We start from the raw sequence: 18179 nt of genomic DNA, 5'->3' as shown, positions 1-18179 counted from the left end.
TCCATTAAAATTTACCATTTTTTGAAATTTTGTTTAAAAAAATCGTTCTTTTGGAACACCGCAGGGACACCCTGTGTTTAATTTTATCACAAAATTTTAATTCCAGTAATTCTCTACTATCTATATGGAAACAAGAAATGTGGAACCAACATTTTATTTCAAAGTAATTATTTTTGACATTTGTTTCCGGGAAGAGCTTACGCCTGGCTATGCTTTTATTAAAATTCTTAGTATAAAATTTGTCGACTTTAGTGGCTTTCTGGCGGCATATAATAATTATTTTAGGGAAATGTCTGTTTAATTCTTTTTAGTGGATAAATTGTCTTTACAGAAATAACAAAAAAAGTTCACATTGTAGATAACGAATTTTTCGGTTAATGCCCACTTAGGCGGCTCTGGTGAAGACGTTTGGGTGAACTCGAAACGAAGTCGTTTTTTCCAAGCCGCCTACATCTTGTTTTCAGTATACATAATATTTTTCATATAAACTTTATTTTTATTTTTATTTTTATTTTTATAAAGGTAGGTACAGTTCACTCTATTGGTCTTATTAATAAAAAATAAAATTTGTGGGTATGATTTTTTTTTAATTTGGTATGAAACTGTACGTTTACTTTAAATTTGGTGTAAATTTTGAGCATCGCTTTGCAGTTCGCAGGTATATCGTTTTTGCGACCCGCCGGCGAACTGTGCCTTTCATCCGACGGCGAGTTCACCGGCGAGTCGTTTGCGGCCGTCGCCGGCGAACAAATTGTTCACCAGAACGAGTCGGAAACGACGTCGTTTCGCAAATTGGGATAAGGTGTAGGCCCTTGACTACAAGTGTATGTAAAATGTTTTGGTCGGGTCACCCATTCGGACACAATAGCCCGAAATCATTGGGCAAATAACTAAACCGTACCTGGTTAAATCGTTATTTGGTTTTCCCCAATAAACAATTGCACAAAGATGACGTCACTCACACAGCTGATTCTGCCAAATTCACAAAGATTGGATTAGCGGTACCGCGATGGGCGCAACCTCTATATCTCTCAATCGTGATTATTGAAGATATGTCAAAGCGTTATCATTATCATTATCATTATCTTCAGCTGTTGCGTTATCATCTGACTTATTTTGAGATGGAGGTCTCAGCATAAATAGTTATTCTTTAGGAGTGTCTCTATTTCTTTTTTAACCGGTTGTTGCTTACTAGTGATTACCGGATCAAACCTCAGTAAAAAAAGAGAAATATATCCCCGTTAGATTTTTAGGCAGGTACATAATTGAATAGCGCCCATAGTTCTCCTTCTTGCGTTGAGGGTCTTCGGATGCGCTTCAAAAAATAACCCTTATTACTCCAACACTGGCTTCGCCTTCCACAGTATGCTTGCTCAGAACTCATTTTCAAATAAAATTGGTCTACATATTGATAAACATACATATCGCTAACTTAGAGTAAAAATTTGCTAGCCCCCTTTTACAAATTTTACAGCAGAGGAAAAAAACTTAAGCCCATTTGTTTCAGGTATTTCGCAAAACTGTGGAAAAATATGTTCCGGGTTTAAGTAAACCCAAAAGTCCCTACGAAGCAGAGGGATGCGATCTTTATTAAAAGATTTCGTTATTTTTAGCCTTATTGAATTTTCAGTGCTTCTTTTGGACTTTTCCTTTCATTGAATATAAAAAAAAAATAAAACAAGTACTCTTATCCTTTTCGAAAGGATGCATTTTTTATTTCTCTTACTTCCTTAATCAAAATATGAGTTTTGATAAAAAGTGGACTTAGCAACTTTTCACTCTAAAGTCTTATTTTCACTATGTCAAATTCAATAGCATTTGTCGTCAAATAAGTGAAAACATATTGTCAAATGGGACTAAAAAAAGGTCCCTTGATTGATTAGCATTATCAAGTCCCCTTTTTTACTCTTCAGTTTAAATCTGAATTGTTGTGAATGAGCATTTCAATTAATTTATAACTACTAGATGGTCGTCGGCCGCTGTGGTGTAATGGTAAGCAGTGCGCGCTTCCACTCCGCAGCGGCTGGGTTCAAGCCCTGGTCAAAGCAACATCACAAAAAAATATAGAAAAAAGGTTTTTTCTTAGCAGCGGTCGTCCCTCGGCAGGCAATGGCAAACTTCCGAGTGCATTTCTGCCATGAAAAACAGCTTCTCATAAAAATACCGCCGTTCGGAGTCGGCGTGAAACTGTAGGTCCCTCCGCTTTGTGTGACAACATCAAGGCGCACGCTACAAATCGGAGGAGAAGCTCGGCCAAACACTAACTCACTTCCTGCTTCTGTACAGGTCATAAGAAATCTCAGTTTATTCCAAAAAAATGTCAAAGTTTACCCGTTCAACTTAGACCACTGTGAAACTGAAGCCTTGCTGAGGTCCATATTGTAATCTGAGCATATTTTTCAATTAAAATACAGTTCATTCCCTAACAAATACCATGTAAAGCTAAGCTTAAGAGTTTATAGAACACTTAAAGAAAAAAATTCATCAAAATTTCAATTTTTTTTTCTCAGATGTGTTTTTTGAGTGTACAGTTTTATAGCCCAGTCAATTTTAGTGTAATAATGTGCAAGTTTCAAGTGGTTAAAAATTACCGTTGATTTTTTTAAATTTGTTTGCCGAATGTGTGTAACGCAGCCACTGAGATTCAAAATATGTAAATATTTTAAGGAATTTTAAAAGAGCACTTAAAAGGGGAAAATTATAGGTAAAATGGTAAATTGGGTACGAAAAGTTGATGTACTTAGGCGGGTTGGGTAAATAAGCTGGGAGGTACTTAAGAGAGGGAGTTTCTTCAGATTACATTCAAAAATTCACGGTGCCCAAAAATGTTGGTTACTTAAGCGGAATAGGTACTTAAGCGGGTTTCACTGTAAATGAAATGAACTGAAAAAAAATGTGTAAGCGCCAATCTGTTATTATTATTAGATGGCAGGGTTAACACTTTGAAACTTTCAGTTAGTGTGAATGGCCATTTCAATTAATTTATTCATACCACCTCGCAATTTGGACACTTTCAAATTCTTAAGTAAAACGTTTATTTTTGTGGAAAGTCTATTCTGTGCGTGCTTTTTTAGGGAGGCGTTTGTGGACAATTATGGACAAGTAAGTTGATTTAAGCAATTTGTATCAGTTAATAAAGAAGTTTTCTTGAACATTAAAAATATTAAACTGAAATTATATTTTATTAAATTTATTATGTATGTATGTATGTGTGTACACAAACATTTGTTTCTAATCATAAACATATGAATGTAAAAAGATGTGCACCAAATGTATTACTGAAATGATCTCAATTCTAAGTATTTTGTTTCTTTTTTCATTGTTATCCACTAATTTATATCATTTGTATTAAATGAAAAGCTCATTTTTTATTTGTGTGATATCCGCTTTATTTCTCTCATCTCACCATTTCAAAATCCTATTAGAAAAAACATTTTCTGTGAATGCCGAAGTTGCAGGAATAGAGAGCATAAGCGAAATAATTTTAAGTAAATTTGGTAAATCTTTCTAAGTATTTTTAAAAATGTTGCCATTTTTGATCTGTCGGCCCATTGTTTTAAAGTATATTTACTTTAATATTAATATATCAGTATAAATGTCATCCATTTTAAATCATTTCTTTCTTACAAATGACTAAAATATATTTATATTTATAATTGACGAAATATAGTATTTTTGCATACTATATTTTTTCCAACAGTATATAGTACAATGTCAGCAGCTGTCAACTAGAAGATAGCGAAGAAAGTGTCCAGCATTTCCTGTGTGAATGTCCAGGCCTTTCGAACATTAGACACAAGACGTTAGGGAAACATCTAGTAGCTGAACTAACCGACCTATCAGGAGCTACCATTAGCGAAATCGGCAGATTCATTAGAGAGTCGAAATGGTTCGACCTAGCAACATATGAAGTGCATAGACAAGATATTTATCCCCTGCGATAAGTGCATCAAAATGGCGAAATAACGCGCTAATTGTGTCCTGGGAAGCGACTAGGAAGCACTGCAACCAACCAACCATATAGTACAATACTATATATTACAGCACGGTTGGCAACCCTAAACTGTAAACGTATATATAAAGGAAGGAAAGAAAGAAAGTTGTCAAAATATGACATAAAGAAAACCAGCAATATGGTCTGATTATGCATACTTCGCATCACTTCGCACAACTTCGCATAAACTTTAAACTGTAATTTCGTATGTATTTTGTATGTATTCCATTACCCAGAAGTTAGCAGAACTTTTAAGAACTTAGCGATCTGTTGAGTTTAGATTTTGATTCACGTTTTCTTAAGTTACATTTCAATTGCACTGGTACAAATGGGTGTGCGAAGTATGTATAATCAGACCCATCGGCGTAGTCAGAATGAAATTTAGGGGGGGGGGGGGGCGGCTCGACCCTATTAAGCTGCCATTTCAGGGTACTATTTTATATATATATAAGGAAAATTTGATATGTATTTACATATCTATATCTGTATGATATGTATTTACATATCTATATCGTCAAGTAGCAAAACGTAGCGGAAAAAAACTTTTAAAAGAGCCTATTACTTTTTATAACAACTATTGCTTGGAGTTAATCAGAACCTAAAAATCTGTCTTGACTACCGAACACTATTTACATAATGAAGAAAAAATTACTTAAGCTACATAATACAAAAACAACAAAAAAGAATTTATTTTAGCGCGAAACTACTCTAAAATTGCTCGTGCACAAATCACAAATACTAAACAGCTGAGTCCGCAAGACCTAGTAATAGCACGATTAATCGAAAAAACCGATTATAATCGGTAATTTTTTCGGTTACCGATTTAATTGTATCGGAATTTTCCGTTTGATTTATCGAACTATCAACCGATTAATTTTCAAAACAATTGAAAAGAAACTATCAAAAATTGACAAAACATACGTATCGAAATTACGTAACTAGGACTTACCATTGATTTTTGGCAACTTTTTTGTTGAAGGTGTTGCTCATCTTCTTTCATATAAAAATATCGTCGAAAATACTCTGTATAGAAGAAAATGTATAACACCAGCAAAAAAAAATCCAAAATAACGCCATTTGTGCGACACGCACCAGGAATCTGATGAGGCTGTTCAATGTTCTGCCATTTATACCAAACAATTGCAGACAGATCCCTCTCACTTTAAAAGCTTTCATCTTAAGCAGCCTATGACATCTTCAAGAGCTGAATCAGCGTAAGCGACAATGAAGACTTCAATTCAATGCGTGATCTTGACTTGTATAGAGGAGTTTGCTCTAAAATTGATTCAGAGGAATGGTCAAAAAGACTTTCAGTGGATATTGCAAAGCTATTATTCAAATGTGGATCGTAAAATTGGGCATGACATCGCAATGACAGGTTCTCTGCATATTCTGGTACGGTCAAAATGACATATTTTATAAAAAATTGTATTTTCTAGTTTCTTAAGTACATTTGTGCTTTAAGGTAAAGTTTTTCTCTCACATACTCAACATCTTTCTAAGAAATCTAATTAAAAAGCTCGAAATTTTTACGAAAGTTAGTTAAATCTTGTTTACTACTGCAAAAAGGTTGGAGCTTGGATTCATACGGTTTTTGTTAAAGAATAAAAAACAACTAAAATTAAATAACAAAAAAAAATCTTAATTGTTAATTCTGCCGGCTCGAGGGCAAATGGTTTTAGGAAATTTTTTGAATTAAAACACAGTATTTTAATTTTTTCCGATATATTTCGGTTACGCTTCGGTAACCGTCCTCAGGGCAACTATTGACAAACATGTAAAACATAAAGATATACATACATAAATACAAATTTCAAAATAATAATTAAACACAAAATGTATACATATATACATTAATTTACACGTCTGCACTGTTTGACGTGGAGTTTGGTACCACAGTTATACAGTAATAAACCTTTTCGCAGTTTTTCACCTCGGGGCCAGGAGTACTTTTGGATTGTGTGCAGCGTTTTCGTTTTGTGCGCACGGCAACACTAACTGTGGGGAATTTCGCCTCATGATTAGAAAAAGGTCTTTTCAAGGATAAAATGTATGTAATTATGTGTTATTTATGAACAAAATGTAGGTGAAGTATAATATTAATGCTTAATTAAGAATAATGTCAATAGTTAATTACATAATTAACGCTTGTGCTCCTATAAACTGGAAAACTCAAATCGTAATTATAGCACTGAATTGAGTTCTCTTAAATGTAGATTTAAAATTTAAAAAATATTTATTGTAAAATTATATTTTTATGAAAAAACGTAAATTTTGTGTTATATTGCGAATTTATCAAGTAAAATTGAAAAATTCCGAATATTTTCAAGTCTTTATTAAAAAAAAAAAATACGAGTTTTGTATAGTTATAGAGACTCAAATTTCTGCCAGCGCATCCGCCCAGGCAGCTCATTAAGCACACCCAAGTTTGAGTGACCACACATATGTACAATAGTAATTGCTACCGTATAAATTCAGGACATGCGTTTGCTTGGAAACTCCGTTAGTTAGGTGGTCATAACTTCAGCCAGCACATTCAATGGTCCATTACTCGGAACTGCTCCAACATGATGAGTAGATTTAAATGAGTCTTACATGCCACTGCACCTCCCTACAAGCTGTATATGAAATTCACTACTCGTCAAAGAATGTGCATTTTTAAGTAAATTTGGTTTAAGTACTAGCGTTTTCAGTATTTAACAATTCATTATCATTTACTGTAATATAGCCAGTTAAACACTGAACTCTGATGATCTGTATTAGTATCTATATTAATAGAGAATCATTTGCAATTTTTTACACTTTCGTAGTTAACTTCGGTCACTATTATACACTCATGTCTTGTGCCACTCTGCCATAGCACGGTTGTTGCTCCCTTTTATACCACAGCAATCTTGCATACAACTCTGAATCAACAAATTTCATGCTCCTTCTCATTATCAACCCTGATCAGATTTTACCCCCGAGGAGTACTCAAAAAGGTTTATTACTGTATATACTGTGTTTGGTACTGTCCATTTGTTGGTAAGCAAGTGTCTGTACAAGTGTGCGCAGTTTTCAGTGTCCGTTTTGTAGTTCAGTCGTATGCTTGTTGGTGTGTTAATTATTTGGAGCATTTCTAAGATAAAGCGCTTTTTATAGTGTTGGAGAATCGTTGTTCCGTTGTTCAAGAGCAACACTATAACAAGCGCTTTATTTAAGAGCCAACTTACACAATGACTTTTCACCCTGGGTGGAAAGCAGTGTTGCCAGAACTTTTCGGGGCGACAGGCTAGATTGGACAAAAAAAAACGGCTAAAATGTTTTAACTAGAACTAAATTTTTTTTAAATACATAAATTACAATTAGAAAGACTAGTTACGCAAGAAACGCCGCAAAGAAAAGTCATCGTGTAAATGCACGAGGATTTTCGAAGACGTTTTTAAAAGCGAACGTGCCAAAAACGCAGGGTGAAAATTCGTCGTGTAAATTGGTTCTTAGAAATGCTCCACATAATTAACGCACCGACAAACATACGACTGAACTGCAAATCGGACACTGAAAACTGCGCTCACTTGTACAGACACTTGCTTAAAAACAAATCGACAGTACTAGAGGTGTCAAACTATCGATAGTCACACCATCGATAGTTTTGATAGTTTTCAGAAAAACTATCAATATTCACGATAGTCTCGAAAAAAACAAAACTATCGATAGCACTATCGATAGCTCAAAATCAGGGAAAATTTTAGAATGGTAACCCCCGAGTACGGTATTAAGGAAAATAGGGGGGGTAGAGGGGGTTCTAAAGGGGGTATATGTAAAGTTTTAAAGCCCGGAACCTTATAGTTTTTAAGTAATTTGTTATTCAAATTTGTAATTTTCACCCACTTGTATGGGACTATTTCACAATATATAATGCACTTTCCACTAAATTTACACGTTATTTACACTCAATATATGCGCAGTAAGAGTGTGCACGTTCAAATAAATAAATACTTCAGGTATATTACAGCTTTTTTTATCAAAAATGTATTGCTTTTTAATTTTATGAGAGTACATGCAGAATATGTGCAAATGGCAGCAGGACTGTGTTGCCATATCTAAAAAACCAAGAGTGGAAAGCAAGATTCTGCATGTACTCTCATAAAATTAAACAACATTCAAATTTTGATAAAAAAAGCTGAAATATACTAAAGTATTTATTTGTTTGAACGTGCACACTCTAACTGCGGATATATTGAGTGTAAATAACCTGTAAATTTAGTGGAAAGTGCATTATATATTGTAAAATAGTGCCATACAAGTTGGTTAAATTTACAAACTTTAATAACAAATTCCTTAAAAGGTATAAGGTTGCGCGCTTTGAAACTTCATACAGGGAACTATTAGACCCCCCTCTACCTCCCATATTTTCCTTACTGCTGTACTCCGGGGTTACCAATCTAAAGCCCACCCCTAAATCAGTTAGGTGGCTTTGTTTTTACAGGATCATAGTGAAATAAATATTATCTTATAAAAGTAATAATCATTCAAAATTAAGTAACTGCTTGGCCAAAATACTTCTCTTTTTAGAAAGTTCAAAAACAAACACAAGTTATACAAACAAAACGGGATTTACGATTAACATATGTATGTATAATTTCAAAAAAATTGGGAGAGATAATCGATAGTCCTACTAAACTATCGATATTTTTGATAGTATAAGAAAAAACTATCAATGAGTATTGATAGTCTAAAAAAATTGAAACTATCGATACTATCGATAGTGCCATCGATAGTTTGACAACTCTAGACAGTACCAAACTCCACGTCAAACAGTGCAGACGTGTAAATAAATATATGTGTGCATTTTGTGTTTAATTATTATTTCGAAATTTGTATTTATGTTTTACATGTTTGTCAATAGTTGCCCTGAGGACGGTTACCGAAGCGTAACCGAAATATATCGGAAAAAATTAAAATCCTGTGTTTTAATTCAAAAAATTTCCTAAAACCATTTGACCTCGAGCCGGCAGAATTAACAATTAAGAAATAAAAAGGTCGCCAAAACCATCATCATCAAAAAAAAAATTCTTAAAACTTCTCAATCAGTGATGCGCTTTTAATTTTGACAAGAGGTGTATTTATAACAGATTTTATACTACTATTCAACTTTTTATATGTTTTCCCTTCGTTTTTAGTTTTCTAGATTGTTTATTCACTGAATTCATAGCGTATGTTTCCATAATTTAACAAGAAATGTATCCTTTCATAAAACATTAAGTTTTTATAACTTATTAATTGGCTTCTATCGTTTTCGATTTTAATCGAAATAACCTATTAATCAATTAACCGAATAGCAGAAAAAATATTGTTTGTGTGGAGAAAAAAGTCATTACTGAAGCATAGTTAAATACCTGAGGATGAAGGTTCTATAGCTAAATAACACCAACAAACAATTTACTTAGTGCGAAACTACTTTAAGGGTCACCAAAATCATTTCAATATTAGGTCAGTCTGTAACCGTAAGTTTGCTTCACTGTTACATCAAAACTTCTCAGCAAACTAAAAAAATATTCCAAATGTTTCTGCTAAATCCGTCCTTCCGTTTCTGAGTGAAGGGAGGTCTCGCATAGTGTCTATTTTTTATTTAATCAAATTTCAAATAAGATGTTCGGTTTCATCATATTACACCTCTACAGGCCCAGTTCTTAAATTTGACATCTCAGTTTTGAAATTCGAAATATCGGTGCTGGTCAGATGACCTTCACAAAAATTCCTTTGCGTATTATAAATATGTATATGCATGTTGTTAGAGATTACTTTTCGAATAGATGGCAACCCCAATCAAAACTACTTTCAAGGTAAAGTTTTCTTAAAACTCTTACCTTTGACACTCATATTTTAACATTTTATTTAACTTGTGTATAAATTAAATAAATTCGACTTTTCAAACGAGTAGCAACCACATTCAAAAGTATTTTCAAACTAAAATCTTTTCAAATCTCTTTCTTCTGACATTTTGTTCCTTTTTTTATTTACTGATTAATTAAGTTGAACTTCGTCTTTTAAAGATCTGTCATTTCTCCTTAATAAAGTTCGGAAATAAATCCTTTTCAAACCCATTTTTTAATAATTTAATTTAACTTGGTAAATAACTTGAATTTAACTTCTTAACAGATGGATAAGCTCTTCATACACCTTACAAACTACATTTACAAACTAAAGATTTCCCAACACTTTTGTTTGACACTCATATTTTAATATTTCATATAACTTGTTTATAAGCTAACTAAATTCGACTCTTAAATAATATCAAAATATTTTTAACTACTACCTCCTTAAACGTGGTTTGTCTGGGGTGATACATATTTAAATTACCTAAATTAAAATTAGTTAGGAAATGAAGGCATTTAAAAACCATTTCGATTGATACCATATTGATTTTTTTAATTAACTTGAATTATATTTTTTTCGAAAAAGAAAAAACTTATAACCAGCGTTGCCAGGTTGACGGTTTAAACGTCATTTGGACGTTTTTTGTATCCTGTTGACGTCTGGACGTTTTTTGTAAAAAAAATTACGTTTTTTTACTTCCCAGTAATTATCCTCTCTGCACAATATCGCACGTTTAATAATATAACGAAGTATTTCAAAATTTCAATTTTCTGGGATAACGCAATCAATTCATACAGTTGATATACAAAAAGACAGATGGAAAGACACGTATCTTCGGCATATTTGGGAACATTGGTTATCTGTTATACTGAACATATTCTACTTATCAGCTTAATAATTGCATAATGAGATCTCCAAAAACGTAAATTATGAGTTACATCTCTATATTATTAAACGTGCGTTATATTCAATGTGTAGCGTACTATTTGTTTGTAGAGTAAATACTTACGCTTATACTTTCGGCAAATTTGTTACTAAAACTCATAAGTAGAACTGATTTTGAATTATTTTCTTAATAAATCTTTACAAGCTTTGTTTTTTGCACCAGCTGCTTCAAAAGATATTTATTCTTTGGACACAGATGACTTAAATATGATGCAAACCAAGCGTACGCGCAATTTTTGATTCTTTGACTAAGGATCCCGCGTTCAAAGGCCGGTTGTGTAATCACTTGAGGTTACGAGGCTTATTGCAATGTTTGCAATTGAACATTAAAAGCCAAGTCAGGAAGAGCTGATTTATTGAAACACGCCCGCTCGCAAAAGTACCAAAAAAGCTGTAGCAGGTTAATAAGTTAGAAAAAAGTACGCGACTTTTTTAAGACTTCACCGAAAATGTAATGAACGCAAAAAAGCTGAAATATTGCCATGTTCCTTCTTAGCAGAACGTAATTTAGCATTTTCGAGAACCGACCACCTAGCCAAATGTCTACAAGAAAAAAAAAATTAAAACTCAACGCGATTCTTTAGCAACAAAAAACTTGCACATTATTGCCCTGAAATTTAATGGGCTATCAAACTGCATACTCATAAACATTCTAAAAGATCTTAATAAAAAGTCGAAAATCTAACTGAAACTTTGCAGATTTTTTATAGTTTTTACACATAGTTTGAAATATGGATTTATATTTTGTTTGTTATATAATGAGCTATGCTTTTATGGGAAAATAATAAACATTAAATAAACAAAGGAAAACAGCCACAATTGATCAAAATATTGATGACTTAATCAGCTGATCACAAGTATGTATAAAATGATTTTTATATTAACAATCTCAAACCAGCTCACAATAGTGGTATTCACTAAATTCAGCAATTCTAATGAATTCCATTCTAATGCATTTTAAATGTGCTCTATCGAAATGCCATTTTAATATACCTTACGTTCATATGTATGTTCCTTTGTATACAATAAAAGTTTAATAAGAACAATTCTGTGTGCATACATTTGGAAAAGACGTTTTTGGGTAGGAAATGACGTTTTTTCAGACCAAGAGGGACGTTTTCTAATGCCGAAGACCTGGCAACACTGCTTATAGCAAAGCAAATCCATTTAATTTAACACCTCGTTTTTGAAAAACGAAGGAACGGTGCGTATCAGAGAATGGCATACGATGCTATTTTTGTTACTTTAAGCATACTCACATTAGAAGCGGTGGATGAATGATCAACACCGCTAAGCATGCAGTACTTGCAAACATCGCCACCGCAAGTGAACGATCATTTTGACAGCGTATACTTGGGTTGCCAGATTTTTTTATGCGCGAAATCAGTACATTCGACTTTTTCATGCTAAAAAAATCAGTACTTTTCAGTACATTTTTATTCAAAGCAAAATTATGAATGTAAGTAACAGAAAATAATTTAAAACGCCTGAGTTCTTGTTTTGACAATATTTTGGTATATAAATAAAGAGTTCATAAAAAGTAAAAGTGTTATTAATTTTAACATGAGTGTACACATTATTATACACAGGAGCCAATAAATTATTTTATATTTGTGACTTTTTGAATAGCAATAATGAGATCAATCCCCATTTTCAGTGTTTAAATAGTCAAAGAATTCTATACATTTCATTTTAAAATTACTTTTAATTTGAAGTTCACTTTGTGATTAATTTATATGTATGTATATGCATACCTAAAATATCTCCTCGGCATATTGGACACTTCCTCGTTTGTAAAATAGGATCACTACATTTTACGTGGAATAAATGCCTACATGGAACCAAACGAAGAACCAGTTGCCTGCGCATGTCGACTCTGAAAATCGCACAATTGTCCTTTAACTCCATTTATATATGTTAATAAAACCTCGCGATCAAACATTTACAGAATAATTATTCCCTTCGTCACCGGACTAATAATAATAGCGAATGAGTTTGTCTCTTAATTTTTAGGCATATGTCTACACGCATGTTTCTTTTCTGAAATACATTTGAGGGTTTCTGAAATACAATTGGTTTTTTCTGAAATACATTTGGCTTTTTCGAAAATACATTTCCACTATTCTGAAATACAATTGAGGTTTTCCGAAATCTAACTGGAATATCTGAAATACACTTGGGGTTTTCTGAAATACATTTGGTCTTTTCGAAAATTCATTTGAGCTTTTCTGAAATACATTTCCACTGTTCTGAAATATAATTGAGGTTTTCTGAAATACAATTGGAATATCTGAAATACATTTGCTCTTTCCTGAAATTCATTTGAGCTTTTCTGAAATACAATTGCTTTTTTCTGAAATACAGTTGGAAAAGATGTAGATATACGATTAAACATAAAATAATTTTAGTATCCCAAAAAACGTATTTTAATGAGTCCGATACTGAGTAGTATCGATACTTTTTCTCTGATTCTTTTAGAGTATCGATACCATGAGCTCGATGCCAGAATGATTACTCAGTATCGATACCAAAGTCTAAAATTTCGAACATACACATGACCTACAAATGGGCATGGCGTTAAACATCTAAAAATAGGTACATAAGTATTCCGAGTCAGCAAAGAGCTAAATACGTACATATGTACAAAAATTGTGCCTAATTAAGTATTAGAATATATAATATAATTAAAAAATGGAGCTAAAGGACAATTGCGCAATTTGCAGGGCCAATATGCGCAGGCAAATGGTGGTTCGTCTACTGCCATGTGGTCACTTATTGCACCAAAAGTGTAACGGTCCTATTATTGAGTCCAATAAGTGTCCTATATGCCGAGGAGATGTGAATGGTACAAATACACATATGCATATATAAATGGTCTTTAAATAATCACAATTTTATCTTATCGTAAATACGTTTCTATATGTAAAAATTTTTCCAATAATGTGTATAGGTTTATATTCTCCGGTACAGAAAACGAGATTGTAGAACGCAAAAAGTATTCGGTATACAATGAAGTCGACCGCGCACGCATTGTTGAGGCTGCCAACAAAGCCGAAGATTGGAGCAGCTTAGCATCGTCATTCGGAATCAATTACAAAACAGCATACACTTGCGTGCGATCTGGCAAAGTAGAAAGCAAACGAAGAGGAGGAGGGAATGAAAAAGGTTGTCTGAAGACGAGGTCGACACGTTCTGGCATACGAGCGGTTTTAACGCTGCCACCATCAAGGGGACCCAACGTACACCTAATTGGAGCCATCAGTATATCCGGTGTACTGAGCATGGAAACGCGGCGCGGGTCATTTAAAAAAGAGAGCGCCGCTGAGTGGGTCCGCGGACTTTTTGAAAAATGGACCAGCATGGGCTACATACTAAGAGATTTAGTGTTAGTCTGCGACAATGCACCATTGAACAAGTGGTGGGTAGTAATGGGTCACCCACCCTTTTGCGTCTAGGGCCATAATCGCCCATGCTGAACCCCATAGAAAATGTTTGGGCTAAGGTAAAGAATTATGTAAAATCGAATATAGGCGTTACATCCGCGGATGGACCTGGTGTGGTAGTAAGGCGACTGCAGTATATGTAACAAATAATACTGCAAGCGAAAGAAACCATATCTACTGCTGATTGTGCTCGAGCTATTCAGCATTCATCTATTTTTTTGCAGATTATTTGGCATTGCGCGACATGCCTGTTGGCATGTAATAAACATATGTACATCTACATAAATACTTATACATGTGTAAATAAAATCTCGCCGTTACAAGTGTTGAATTACTCGAGTTTATCACTGGTTTATTCAATTGGTCGTAGCAAGAATAGATGGAAGGGTAGAGGTTTAATTTATAAATGGATTTATAATAATATAATATTATGGCGCTTACAGTTTGCTAAGTATTTGGCCGAGCATCTCCTCCAGATGGTGCCGTGCGCCCTGATGTTGTCACACAAAGGGTAGGGACGTATAGTTTTACCCCGCCCCCGAACGGCGAATGCATTTTATGACAAGCTTTTTCAAGGCAGAAATACACTCGGAAGTTTGCCATTGCAAAAGTTTACCTAGTTTGAAAATATTCTAACAATCTTTTTCTGAAATACTATTGTGTTTTTCTGAATCACATTTGTGCTTTTCGGAAATACATTTGTGTTTTTCTGAATTTCATTTGGCCTTTTCTGAAATACATTTGCCTTTTTGTGAAATACATTTGAGTTTTTGTGAAATACATTTGAGTTTTTCTAAAATACATTTGACATTTTCTGGAATACATTTGAGTTTCTCTGAAATACATTTGACCTTTTCTGAAATACATTTGCGGTTTTCTGAAATACATTTGAGGTTTTCTGAAATACATTTGGCCTTTTCTGAAATACATTTGTGTTTTTCTGAAATACATTTGAGTTTTTCCGAAATACATTTGAGGTTTTCTGAAATACTCTTGTCCTTTTCTGAAAGACATTTGTGGTTTTCTGAAATACTGTTGGAAAAGGTGTAGATCAAAATTTTCAAACACTTCAAACCAGTGGAGTTAAACTATTTAAAAGCAGTTGTGTTTTAAATTGTAATTTTGAATTGTCGTTAACAATTGCAAATCCACTGTTACTAACCCATGTGCAATGTGGGTTCCATTTGGTTTTGTAATGTGTGGTCATATTTATTGGGCCGTACTCAATTTGTTCAAATAAGTTTATGTTAAAGGTATGCAATTTTAAGAAAACGCATTAGCTTAGTTTTTAGGCAAACGACTCATTGTATGTAATTCCTTTGTATGTATTTTGTTTGAAAAAAAAACAATAAACAAAAATTTTACGATTTTTTGGCCGAAATTACGATTTTTTTAGGGCAACGCTGATTGGGAAGTCAAGACACCGCATTTGAAAGGTTAGCGAAGGCAAGACACCTCATTGATTTGTTGCAGAAGTCATAACACAGCATTTGATTTGTTGCTGAAGATACGAGCACCGCATTTGATGGGTTGCCGAAGTCATGATACTGCATATGATTGGTTTTGAACTACAAAAACAATTCAACGACACTTGTCTGATTGAAATGAAGCATCGATATGTAGTCAGATACATATCTGTTATGTATGTATGCATTAGGGATGTTTCGAATGTCATATCCGAATGCGAATGTTATGAATAACATTAAAAAAGCTATAATCAACTTAAGTAATCGTTTTTATTATTTAAACATTTTGTAAATTGTTATTAACATCGAACAAGTGCTTAACCTATACAGTGTTTTAATCTAGTGGTCAGAGTTCAAAAGGGGCATATTATATTTCAAAAAAAAGGAATTCTGCTGCCTTTTCTCCCATGAGGCGACTTCTTAGAAGGTTGTATAAAAAGCACTGAACAATTGCTCACCTGGAACGCTGGCGGATGGAGCGCTCAAATAATTGCCGGCCAGATCTGTAAATTTTTCGTACTTAAGTTCAGTTTTCCACCAATCGAGAGGATTTTCACCGAGATAAACTTGTTTTTCTTTAAGATAGGCCTTCAAATGAGCTTTAATTTCACATTTTTTAATGTCTCCAGATTCTACATCCGAGCCTTCGCTTTCGCTGGAGGAATCTAAAATTATTTCTTGGTTTCTTATAAGCCTGTTAGCAGTACTTGTTGAAGGCCCATCAAGTTGTTTGATATACTACTTAACCGTTTAGCGCCTGAAGCTAAAAGCTGGTTATTGACCGCACCCTGCTTAGACAGACTTAGAGCCATTTCAAGAATATTAGAATGGACTCTCTGCTCATGTACACATTCGCATTCGCAAAACATTCGTATCATTTGATGCGAATTTCGAATGTGAATGTGTAAAATGATGCGAATCATTTGCATAACGAATGCGAATGCTGTATCTATAAGACTTTTGAGTCTTTTATAATACATCAACAGGTTGCAAAATTCAATGTTTGTATAAAGGAAACTTAGAACTAACAATATATCAAATAGCAACAAAAAATATTAATATTTGTATTTTTAATTAACATTTAAATTTAAAGCCAGATATACTAAAAGGTCAGGCATATAAATATAAAGACGAACATACAAAATTTGGTTTAATAGTAGAAGTGACAGAGACAGAGAAATGATAACAGTTTAATCGCAACCACATTCATTGTGTAGATTTAAAGTAATTATGCAATACCTTTTTGAAGTTACTCCGATTCATCGCTGCTTTTCCGGATTCAGGAACTGAGTTCTAGAACCTTACAGCATTAATGAAGAACAGCCTAGCTGAAGACAAGTAGGAATATTTGGGGACAATCAGACTTTGATTTCTATTAGACCTTCTTGATTTTAATTTTTCAAAAAGGTCTTTTGAAGTTTTGAATTCTATAAGCCTATACATAAATATACAATCTAGCCGCTAGGTATTCAAAAATGCTGTATTCTAGAATTTTGTTTTTCCACGTAGAAATGTGGTCATATCTTTTGAGACCGTAAACGTAACGTGTAACGTTATTAAACGCAACATCAATTTTGTGAAATGAATAGAGTCAAACTTGCTATACACTAGCCCAGAGCACGTGATCTGCGGCACTATAAGCTAAATAGCTAACTTTCTTCTTGTATCTAAGGGAGTAAACGACGCTGACATTCTTAATCTACGTAAAACAGCATACACGTTACTTACAACATTATTCACATGGTCAGAACAGCTCAACATAGAAATAACAACAAACCCTAAATTTCTTATCTTGTCAGTCATAATCAGGACGCTATTACCAACAAACAGTTTTGGAATATCTTCCACATGTACTACACGTTTACTAATGGGCAACACATACGACTTTGCGGCATCTAGGCAAAGACAATTATCGTGGGCCCACTATGAAATTGCAGACAGGTCACTGTTTATTTTAAAACACAAATCTTCAACAAGACCAATTTGACTGGACAAGTACAATTGAATGTCGTCAGCGTAAGCATGGACATTGACATAGTGCAACACAGAGAATACATTATTCACAAAAGGACTAAACAAAAGAGGGCCAAGGAAAAAACCTTGCGGCACACCCAAGCCAACAAGTTTAGATGTGGTGGAGCCAGTCTTGCACATTACCTTTTGAGATCTTCCTGCAAGGTAGCTGATCATAAGTTTAACAGAGCTATCAGAAAAACCAAAGTGGTATTTAAGCTTTTTGCAAAGCAGTTCATGATTCACAAAGTCAAATGCCTTAGAAAAATCCAGAAGGCAAAGAAGAGTGGTGACCTATCTCTTGTCAAACTGTATCACGAATATCGTAAAGTATTTTCAACATAGCCGTAGAGCAGCTATGACTTGGTCTAAACCCTGACTGCAATGGCGATAATAAATTATTTTCTTGTACAAATGTACAAATCTGCCCTGCCACCAACGTCTCGCTCACTTTTGAGA

At 33.8% G+C, this 18179-nt stretch overlaps 1 protein-coding gene across 1 annotated transcript in view; it reads right to left on the bottom strand.

Moving 5' to 3' along the window:
• LOC118747114 (monocarboxylate transporter 13) overlaps positions 1–18179 on the bottom strand; it is a 48950-nt gene that overhangs the window by 12986 nt on the left and 17785 nt on the right. The window lies entirely within an intron of this gene.

This window comes from Rhagoletis pomonella, unplaced genomic scaffold, assembly GCF_013731165.1.
Source record: "Rhagoletis pomonella isolate Grant_MI unplaced genomic scaffold, Rhpom_1.0 Rhpom_scaffold_00001, whole genome shotgun sequence".
In the NCBI taxonomy this organism is placed as follows: Eukaryota; Metazoa; Arthropoda; class Insecta; order Diptera; family Tephritidae; genus Rhagoletis; species Rhagoletis pomonella.
The sequence above is the reverse complement of the archived record's forward strand: the minus strand, read 5'-3'. Positions and strand labels throughout refer to the sequence as shown.